The 10,000-nt window shown below is 49.8% G+C and overlaps 1 protein-coding gene across 2 annotated transcripts in view; it reads left to right on the forward strand.

The window, feature by feature from the left end:
• Positions 1-10,000, forward strand: part of LOC125025937 (RNA-binding protein Musashi homolog Rbp6-like) — a 153,720-nt gene that overhangs the window by 1,187 nt on the left and 142,533 nt on the right. The gene's annotated exons all lie outside the window — the stretch shown is intronic.

The raw sequence follows: 10,000 nt of genomic DNA on the forward strand, positions 1-10,000 counted from the left end.
TTTGAGGGCTCGGTAGGGACTCCCAAACAAAGAGCGCTCAGCCACTCTCTTGCCCGCCATTTTGAGCTCTAGATGGTGCCCCCCTTTTTGTGTGTGTGTGTGTGTTCACCCTGTCCTCTCTGTTTCGCCCTTCCGTTATCCTCATCCTCTCTCTCTCTCTCTCTCTCTCTCTCTCTCTCTCTCTCTCTCTCTCTCTCTCTCTCTCTCTCTCTCTCTCTCTCTCTCTCTCTCTCTCTCTCTCGCTCTCTCTATCTCTCTCTCTCTCTCTCTCTCTCTCTCTCTCTCTCTCTCTCTCTCTCTCTCTCTCTCTCTCTCTCTCTCTCTCTCTCTCAAACTTTCACCCTTCTCTCCCTGTCCTTCCCTTTTTTCCTCCTCTCCCTGTCCCTCCCTCCCTCTCTTTTTCCTCCTCTCCCTGTCCCTCCCTCCCTTCCCTCTTTCTCTCCCTTCATCCTTCACACATACAATCTCCATGACCAGTACCACAAAGTCGTTACTCTTGTCCCCCATGCTGTCCAGCGTGGTTGTGGGTTAGTCACTTTTTTCCCTCCCTCTCCTAAACCTTTTTCTCTTCTCTTGTTACCTATTTCCCATTTCTGTGCTATCGGTATTTTCTCATTCTTTTTATTCTTCTCTTTCTGCAACTCCTCCTTTTATCATCATTATCATGTTCTTTTTATTTTTTTCTCTTCTTCTTCTTCTATTTCTTCTTCTTCTTTTCCCTCCTCTTCATCTCCCCCCTTCCTCCCCCTCCTCCTCTCCGACCCCCCCCCCCCACTCGCCTTGCAACGTTCACAACACTCGCCCTCAGGAAATACCCGTCACTGAATCACCTCTTCTCGAGCGAGTCTGGTTCACATCTTCTGTATTTTGATAAGCAACCTCTCTCCCTCCTTGCTTTCTAAATCACTTCCTTCTCATCTTCGCCCAAGGAAGCAGCGTCACGGGTTGTCTGTGGGTGATAAGACGCGTGTCAACAGATCTTTTTTTTTCCCCCTTTCGTGATGTTGATGCTCGCGTTGTACGTTTCTCTGTGTGTGTGACTCTTTCTGCTTTTGTCTGTCTGTCTCTTTCTGTCTAATTTTCTTTCTCTTTCTGTGTGATTTGATCTCTCTCTTTCTGTCTGATTTGATCTCTCTCTCTCTCTCTCTCTCTCTCTCTCTCTCTCTCTCTCTCTCTCTCTCTCTCTCTCTCTCTCTCTCTCTCTCTCTCTCTCTCTTCATTTCTCTCTCAATCATTCCCATCATTATCGACCGCATCAACATAATCGGCGCTCACGTACAATCCCGAGGAGCTCTGTGATGAAGTGCGTGCTTCGGAAGCCCATTCATCACACGCGCTTAACTTTCTCGACAACAGCGCAAGTTTTAATCACATGATCTCCCTCCAGTCCCCCCCTCTCCCCCTCCCCCTTATGTTCATCCTCCGCTAGCCACCCTTCCTCTCTCTCCCTCTCTCCCTCCCTCCCTCTCTTTCTCCTTCCCTCTCTCTCCCCTTTTCCATCCCTTCCCACCCTTTTCCGCTATGTTCTCGCATCAGTTCCTCTCCCCTCTTGCCCTTCACCCACCCCTTCCTCCCCTTCTTCCTCCCCCCCCACTCTCTCGCCCTCTCCCTCTTCCTCTTCCTCCTCCTGCCCGCCAAAATTAACATGAACAGCTGTGTGTTTGATTCTCTCTCTCTCTCTCTCTCTCTCTCTCTCTCTCTCTCTCTCTCTCTCTCTCTCTCTCTCTCTCTCTCTCTCTCTCTCTCTCCCTCCATCTTTTGCCTATCCTTATCGGTTGCTAGTTTACTCCCCTTCTTCTTCTTCCTCTTTCTTTCTTCTCTTTCCTTTTTCGAATCCTCGTTCCCACACCTTCTCCCTCCCAACCCCCTACCTCCACCACTGTAGCTCTGTTCTTATATATCCCCCCCCCCCCTCCTTTCCTCTCATAGTTCCTTCCTCTCCCATTCCCTCCCCTTCTCACCCCCCACACTGACCCTCCCTCCTTCCTCCCCCCGCCTCATATATCTCCCCTTTCTACCTCCCCCCACATATCGCCTCTTTCTCCCCCCTCATATATCTCTCCTCTTTCTCCCCCCCCCCCCCCATCCACATATATCTCATCTCCCCCCTCCCCACTCTTTCACCCCCAACACCCCCCCTTCCTCGACCCCCTCCATTTTCGTCTCCCCCCCATTCCTCTATGCCCCCCTCCCCCCCTCTTCCTCTCCCATCCCGCCCCGACCGCCCGACCACGCGCTTCTGTTGTGTTTTGAACAAAGCGCGCCGGGACCCACATGGGACCGAGGAAAGCGGGCGGGACGAGCGAGGGGAAGGGTGGGTAAGGGGGAGGAGGAGGGAATGAGGGTGAGGGAGGAGGGACGGGTGAGGGGGAGGGTGGGTAAGGGGGAGGAGGAGGGAAAGAGAAGGGGAGGAGGGAAAGAGGGATGAGAGAGGGGGAGAGGTTGGAGGCAAAGTGGGAATCGCGATATTCCAGTTCATTTCACTGCTATTGGGAGTGCTTCGCCTAGGAAAGGTGTCTTTTCCCCTTCTCTATCAGTCTTTGTTACTCTCTCTCTCTCTCTCTCTCTCTCTCTCTCTCTCTCTCTCTCTCTCTCTCTCTCTCTCTCTCTCTCTCTCTCTCTCTCTCTCTCTCTCTCTCTCTCTCTCTTGCTCCTTCGCGTGTATGTTCTTGTTACTTACTAACTTGCTCTCTTCTTGTTTTCTTTCACGTGAAAATATCATCCCGGGAATCATACGAAGGCATCTGAGTCGTGCCCCATTATTTTTCAGTTGGGAAATAACAATAGCATTACGCCCTATCCTCAGTCGGGAAATGATTACCATAATAATAAAACCAGCCATAAAAGGAATAGGTAATGGCATAACGAAATAAGGGAAAGAACCACGAGAAAACGGAACAATCGGTGCTCTTTGATACCTGTGGGAAATGTAGTGCAATGAAGAGTAACACCCGAGGACGTGATCGTCTCGATAATCAGAAAGGTTGGTTTGACACACAGAGAGAGAGAGAGAGAGAGAGAGAGAGAGAGAGAGAGAGAGAGAGAGAGAGAGAGAGAGAGAGAGAGAGAGAGAGAGAGAGAGAGAGAGACTTTTGTTGAGGCGTGATATTCGGGCGATAACATGCAATCGAAACGGCATCCATTTGCGGCAATTCCGAGTCCAGGCGCGCAGAGGTCGCTTCCTCTTCGCGTCGGGAGACTTTTCATTCGGGACGGCGCGCCGCTTCCGGAAAATGACACGGCGCTCGGGGTCACACACGAGCGCAGGCTGTATTTAGGCTTAGGTGTAATGAAGGCATAATTGAGTCACGCAGCCGTTGCGCCGCTCCGCGCACAGCCCGTCAGGGGAGCGAAGTCGCTGCGACTTGCAGCAGTAATGACGGAGCAATCTGCCAGATTGCGTTGACAATGCGTAATGTCATTGCCGCCGAGGACATCCATCTACAGGCTGATCAATACCCGAAAACAGCCGAGGTACACAAATGCCACGTAATAAAACAACAATTAATCGATCGCCAGGTAGGACTAGGACTTTGACCTCTATGCACCAGGCTCATACGGTATACTTTGCATGTCACGGCCCGTGGATCACAAAAGGCTGGGTCAACGCACGAGTAGCAGGAATAGAGTGCGTTACAGTGAATGACTCGCAGTTGAATCTCGGGGCGACTCCAAGGGGCGCGAGGGAACCGACCAAGGTTAGCAGAACCGTTCATGGTTGCCTCCAGCTGCTCTGGTCGCGAGCGCGCCTGAGGAACGGAAATCGCCAGAAGGCCTCGCTCTTGGCTGGGAGGCCGCGGCGCTCCTGTGGCGAGCTTTGCGTCACGTGTCTTCGCCTGGAGGCCAAAGGCGACGCAATCCGCGCGGCTTTTCCTGCCTTCCCCGACGCAACATGACGCAATTATTGGACTTAAAACCGGAAGTCGAGAACAAGGGCGTGGTGTTGTTGGCGGATCTAGCGCGACGTGGGCCCACCTTGGTAACCGGCCCGGGCAGGAACCCGCCTTTGGAGCGGGCCAGCGGGTGGAGTCGGCATGTGGAAGGGAGGGGGCCAGGTGAGGGAGGGGGAGAGACTTACCTCTGGAACGACAGTCACCAGGGTGGAACGGCGCCGAGCTGCTCGCTGCTTTCCTGCACGACAAAAGCCCGAAGATACCGGAGAAAGGCGTTGTGCGCTGAAAGGAAGACTCGAGGCGTCGCCGTAAACACGGACGGAAGAACGGCGAAGACAGAGGTCGCGTCCCACGGAGCACCGCAGCGTCACCGGAGGCCATGCAACGAGCGCGCCGACCTGAAGCTAGACGGAAGAATTCGTCCTTTGAAAAGCGCGGAAGCTTGCACCTCGCGCGTCGTCACCGTGGAGACCCGTGAAATGGAGGGAAGGGGGAGGGGGGGAGGGATCCTCACTTAAGACTGAATTCCTGCGAGCTGGGACTTGTGACAGGAGATTAATGAAGGAAAGCATTGGATTAGCAAGGCCTATGTGGACCGGCCGCGGAGATGGATGACTCAGACAGGCCTACATCTTCGAGTAAAAGCAGCATCTCGGTTGGGAAACCTAAGACGCGTGAGCTGTCGACCGTCTTGAGCAATTCCTTACCCTGCCTCCACCTCCACCCCCACCCCCACCCCTCACCCACTGCTGTTAAAGGTTTCTTGGGAAGGAAGACGAAAAGCAGATGGCATAAATAATCACAACATACCAACTGTGTTATTTTTTTGTTTGCATGTGTGTGTGATATTATCTAAAGTTCACCCGAATCAAGTTATAGTAAAGGAATATATATCGCGTTTATACCTCCTAGGTCATGAGGGAGTCTCACGTGCGCGTCTTCCAAAGCGAAGCATCTGGGGCCAGAAGAGGCGAAAACGGGACACCCGGTGCCTTGGGGGTGGAAAATGAAGCCTTGGCGGGGCGGGGGTGCCATGGGGCGGGGGGGGGGGACGGAGGGTCGGGGAATGTCGGGGGAAGGCTGGACGCAAAGGGGAAGGGGAAGGCCAGAGGGACATTTTGGGAAGGGGTGGATTCTGGCGGTCTGCGATTCGATTCGGGGCCTTCCTTCCTGTGAGAGGTGGGCTTGTGTCCTCGGTGGGCGACTGTGCAATGCAGGATCGTCGTGCAATTTCTCGGACTGTGAATTTTTAAAGTCAAGGTGGAGGGCAGGATGTGGAAGGTCTGGCGTGGGTCTCTCGGCGGAGGGAGCGACCGCGTGATACGGAGTCTTGGGGTAAGCGCACACCCTGCTCCCTCCCCTCCCCCACCCTCCCTCGACACCCGACCCGACCTCCTTGAGAAAGTCCTGTTCCCTGTACGACCTTCAGTCAGCCATTAAAGTCAGCGTGTCGTCTCGGTGAGTCCCGTAAGTCACATCTTGACTTTTGGATGATTCACGATACGTCTCCCTTCCAGCGCACGCCCTTTTAGAAGTGACGCCCACGCCCACGCCCTTACATGTCCTCACTGTCGCGATGGCATTGACTGGAAGCCCCGTCTGTCCTGTTCGGTATAGCCGGGCGGTCGCAGTACCTCGGTGTTTGTTGTTTATGGGTCAGGCGGGGACCGAGGCCTAGCCTTCGCCACCACTGTCGCCGAGGCTGTTTCGCTCTCCGCCATTGTTTCCTTTAACTTCACGGAACTTCCTCACGTAGAAACGACTAAGCGGCAGCGTTGATGGACATCCGCGGCGCATCTTCCAAGCCCGCCTGACACGGCACGCGCGTTTGCTTGAGGAAACGGAGCAGCGAAAAAGCAGATATTTCTCTGATGTACAAGGGGATGGCAGGAGCGCACCCTCTCCCTCCCTCCCTCTCTCCTACCCCCTCCAGCGCCGGGTCAGGGACAGAGGAGTAGGTCAGAGTGAGGGGGACGGGGAGGGTGGGGGGAATGCAGCTGTATAGGCCTACCAGAGCCCTCTTCCTGCCTCCCAACAGTCTCATTGTAACTTAAAGAACTGTTTTAATCGACATTCCTTGAACGCTGGCCTCTGAATAACAAGTAACACTACGACAAAATACGCTGGCCTCTGAATAACAAGTAACACTATGACAAAATACGCGTCGGTATTTAGCTATACTAGTATAACACTCCTTGATATTACGACTCCGGCTGTCATGACGTAAACGAGTGCTGATAGTTGGTCGTACGAGAGCTTCTAGGCCTATGCGAAACTAAGGATGGCATCGTGGACGGTCAGGCTAATTACGATATTACGTGAAGAATTCGAATATCAACCACAAAAACCGGCGAGAGCTCGAATAACACGTAGGTGCTAATTTGTGGAGCGAAAACAAATGCAGATTATACTTACGAACGAAATATACATTTTTCCCCCTCATTATCTCTTGTATAATAACCATTATATGCATTACAGCATTATCTCTCGCACTGACGTCATCTCTCCATGCATTATGCTGTTCCGGGGATTCTCAGTGTGCATGTGTGTCACAGGAACCGGAAGCTACTCAGGGTATGAGGCTCGAACAACAGATGGAAGCGGGGTCGAAGCTGCTCCAGATGTCATGGTGGATACCTTGGCTCTCTCTCCCCCTCTCTCTCCCTCTGTCGCTCTCTGTCAGTGTTTGGTTCTACTTCGTTTTCTTGTTTTATTTTTTTAATATCTGTTACCGTTTCTGACTCTCTCTCTCTCTCTCTCTCTCTCTCTCTCTCTCTCTCTCTCTCTCTCTCTCTCTCTCTCTCTCTCTCTCTCTCTCTCTCTCTCTCTCTCTCTCTCTCATTATATATATATATATATATATATATATATATATATATATATATATATATATATCCCTCCCGCTATTCCTCTACACTTTATCCCACATCTACAATCTACCCATCTCTTTCCACTCCCCCCCTCCCTCCCTCTCTCTCTCTCTCTCTCTCTCTCTCTCTCTCTCTCTCTCTCTCTCTCTCTCTCTCTCTCTCTCTCTCTCTCTCTCTCTCTCTCTCTCTTACATTGTCTCTATTTTTATTCCATTTCTAAAGCATTGGCGGAGCGTGACAACCCGGCTGGCAGCGGGGTTGTTAGGAAATTTTCCAGGGCGCGTCAGGCGTTAAAGTTTGTCTAATTAACACACGCTCAGGCCTCAGCGTCCGTTGGCTGGAGGGGCGCTTTTTGGGGGAGAGCCAGGGAGATGCTGGGGAATTCAATTTTGAGTAAGAGGGAGAAGGGAAGGGAGAGAGGGAGGGAAAAGGGGAGGGAGAGGGAGAGAGAAGGTAAAAGGGAGAGGGAGAGAGAAGGTAAAAGGGAGAGGGAGAGAGAAGGGAAGGGTGAGAGGGAGGAGGGAGGGAGGTAGAAAAAGGAAAAGAGAGAGGGGAGTACGAAAGATAGAGAGAGAGAGAGAGACCAAGGGAAAGAGACAGATGCATATACAGAGAGGAAGGAGGAGGTAGGGAAGGACGGAGGGAGAGAGGGAGTGGAATGCGTGGTGAAAGGTAAGGCGGAGATAAAGAGCAGCGAGGAAGAACGGAAGGGAGATGAAAGGATGAAGGAAAAGATAATCCTCTTCCTTAGAGTCGAAAGAAAAGAAGATCCGTGACCTGACGGGCCGCCTAGACCACATGACATCACAAGAGACCATATTAACAGTCAGGTCAATGGTCAACAAGACGCTTTCAGGTCACACACCCAGCTGGACCTGTGCCATTTACCGCACTAGGCCAAATCAGGTCATCTCCCTCTCGCATTACCTTGCATCATCACTACTCGGACTCGTCTGTGTTAAGAAGGGTGGGCGTGTGTTCGAGAAAGGGGGAGGAGGGGAAGGGAGGGAGAGCGGGGGTGGAGGGGAAGGGGAGGAGGGAGGAGAGTGGGAAGGGGAAAATACTTATCCAATTACCCACCTGTCCAGCATCTTGCTTTGCACCGGGTCGATGAGTTGGCCCAAATGCCCGGAGGAAACTAAATTCTACCTTTACCGTTGCTCAATCTCTGTCCCTTGGAAGCCCACATCACTCATAGACCCAGACGCCATGCCGTTGCCGAAATCCGCCATGTTAGAACAAAATGTGGGAATGGGAGCAGCGAACACAACACTGATAAGACGACGAGGCCATCAGAGCGTCCCCGAGTTGGATAGACGAGATAACGGCTCTCCTCACACGCCTTGTAGATAGCGCTGAACTTTGGGCCGGGGGAGAAACACGACTCAATCATGGCCATTCAACGACGAGCGGATGGGAGAGGGAGGCAGAAATTAATAAAAAACAAAGAAAGATATAAAGAGAGAGAGAGAGAGAGAGAGAGAGAGAGAGAGAGAGAGAGAGAGAGAGAGAGAGAGAGAGAGAGAGAGAGAGAGAGAGAGAGAGAGACCGTGAGAGAGAGAGAGAGAAAGGGAAACTCGAACTCACTTTACAAACACCGAGGGACGGGACATCTGTTCAGTCGAGTCGATATTCCTCCGACCTTTATAAAAGTCCAAAAAAGATACAAATAATGATAAATCTCCGAGCATGTCATAGTTTAAAGGCGCGCGCGCGTCATGGTCGGGGCGAGAGGTAAGGTCGTTGGCCACACGAGACTAAGCGCAGACTTGCTGGACCAGTTCTTAGTCACAGCTTGAGTAAAAGTTCCCGCTCTGCAAATACGGTCGAGCCCAAAAAGCGATCTCTTTAAATAAACCTAAAAGCGATACCTAGAAAAACTAAGATCGATCCTTAAAAACAAACAAAAGCAAACCTTGAAAAGAGCTCGAAAGCGATCCCTAAAAATAAAACCTAAAAAGCGATCCCTTAAAGATAAAACATAATAAGCGATCCCGAAAAAGTCCCTAAAAGTGATCCCGAAATGAGATCCTCAAACAAAGCCAGCGCCCGCGATTCAGCGACCTGACCTGACCTCAGACCTCCCATGGCTGACCTGCATACATTATGGGTTTCAAAAGACCAAATTCAGCTGACGATGTTATGAATAAGCGTAGAAAATCAAGCTGGACGGAAAGAAAATAGTTAACGGTAGTCGAGCATGTGGCCGGCGAGAATAACATTTGCAGCGAAATGAAAGTTTGTAAACAAGTCGCTCTTGTTATCAGTGGAGGAGTGGGTCCGTTGTAGCGTTATCGATGCCGTCATTATCTTTATACCAAGATTCTGTCAGTTTAGCTTGTATAATTTACAACAGGTATGTTGGAAAATAATTATATAAAATGTATATATATATATATATGTGTGTGTGTGTGTGTGTGTGTGTGTGTGTGTGTGTGTGTGTGTGTGTGTGTGTGTGTGTGTGTGTGTGTGTGTGTGCATATATATATATATATATATATATATGTGTGTATCTATATATATCTATATATATATATTTATAAATGTGTGTGTGTATGTAAGTACATGTACATCTATATATATGTATATATGTATGTATATGTATATATATGGATATATGTATGCATATGTGTATATATATGTATGTTTATATATATATATATATACATATATGCATATATATGTATATGTATATGTATATGTATATATATATATATATATATATACATATACACATATATGCATATAAATATATATGTATATGTATATGTATATATATATATATTTATGTATATATATGTATATGTATATATTTATTTATATATGTATGTATGCATATATGTATTAAAAAATATATATATATATATTTATACATATACACCGAAACAAATAATCAACTATGAATCCTCATATCAATCCATCATCCTTGCTATATATAAATCTATAGTATTTACATCCCCCAAGCTCATTTGTATTCATCCATACACATACATGTACCTGAACTGTCAACTTATTGCCCTACGTTATAAATCCGACGAGCGCACGCACGGACGCACACCCGCCACGCCGCGCTGCCGAGAGGGCCCGTGACTCAGCACCCGACGCTGACGATTAGGAAGTTCCCAAAACAGGATCGATCGAGGGAACCAACTCGGTGATGAATCGGTGAGATCGATCGATAGATGATGATGCACAGGAAGTGTCGGTCCTACCCTCCCTCCGTCCCTCCCTTTCGCC

The sequence above is a fragment of the Penaeus chinensis genome, chromosome 5, assembly GCF_019202785.1.
Source record: "Penaeus chinensis breed Huanghai No. 1 chromosome 5, ASM1920278v2, whole genome shotgun sequence".
Classification (NCBI taxonomy): domain Eukaryota; kingdom Metazoa; phylum Arthropoda; class Malacostraca; order Decapoda; family Penaeidae; genus Penaeus; species Penaeus chinensis.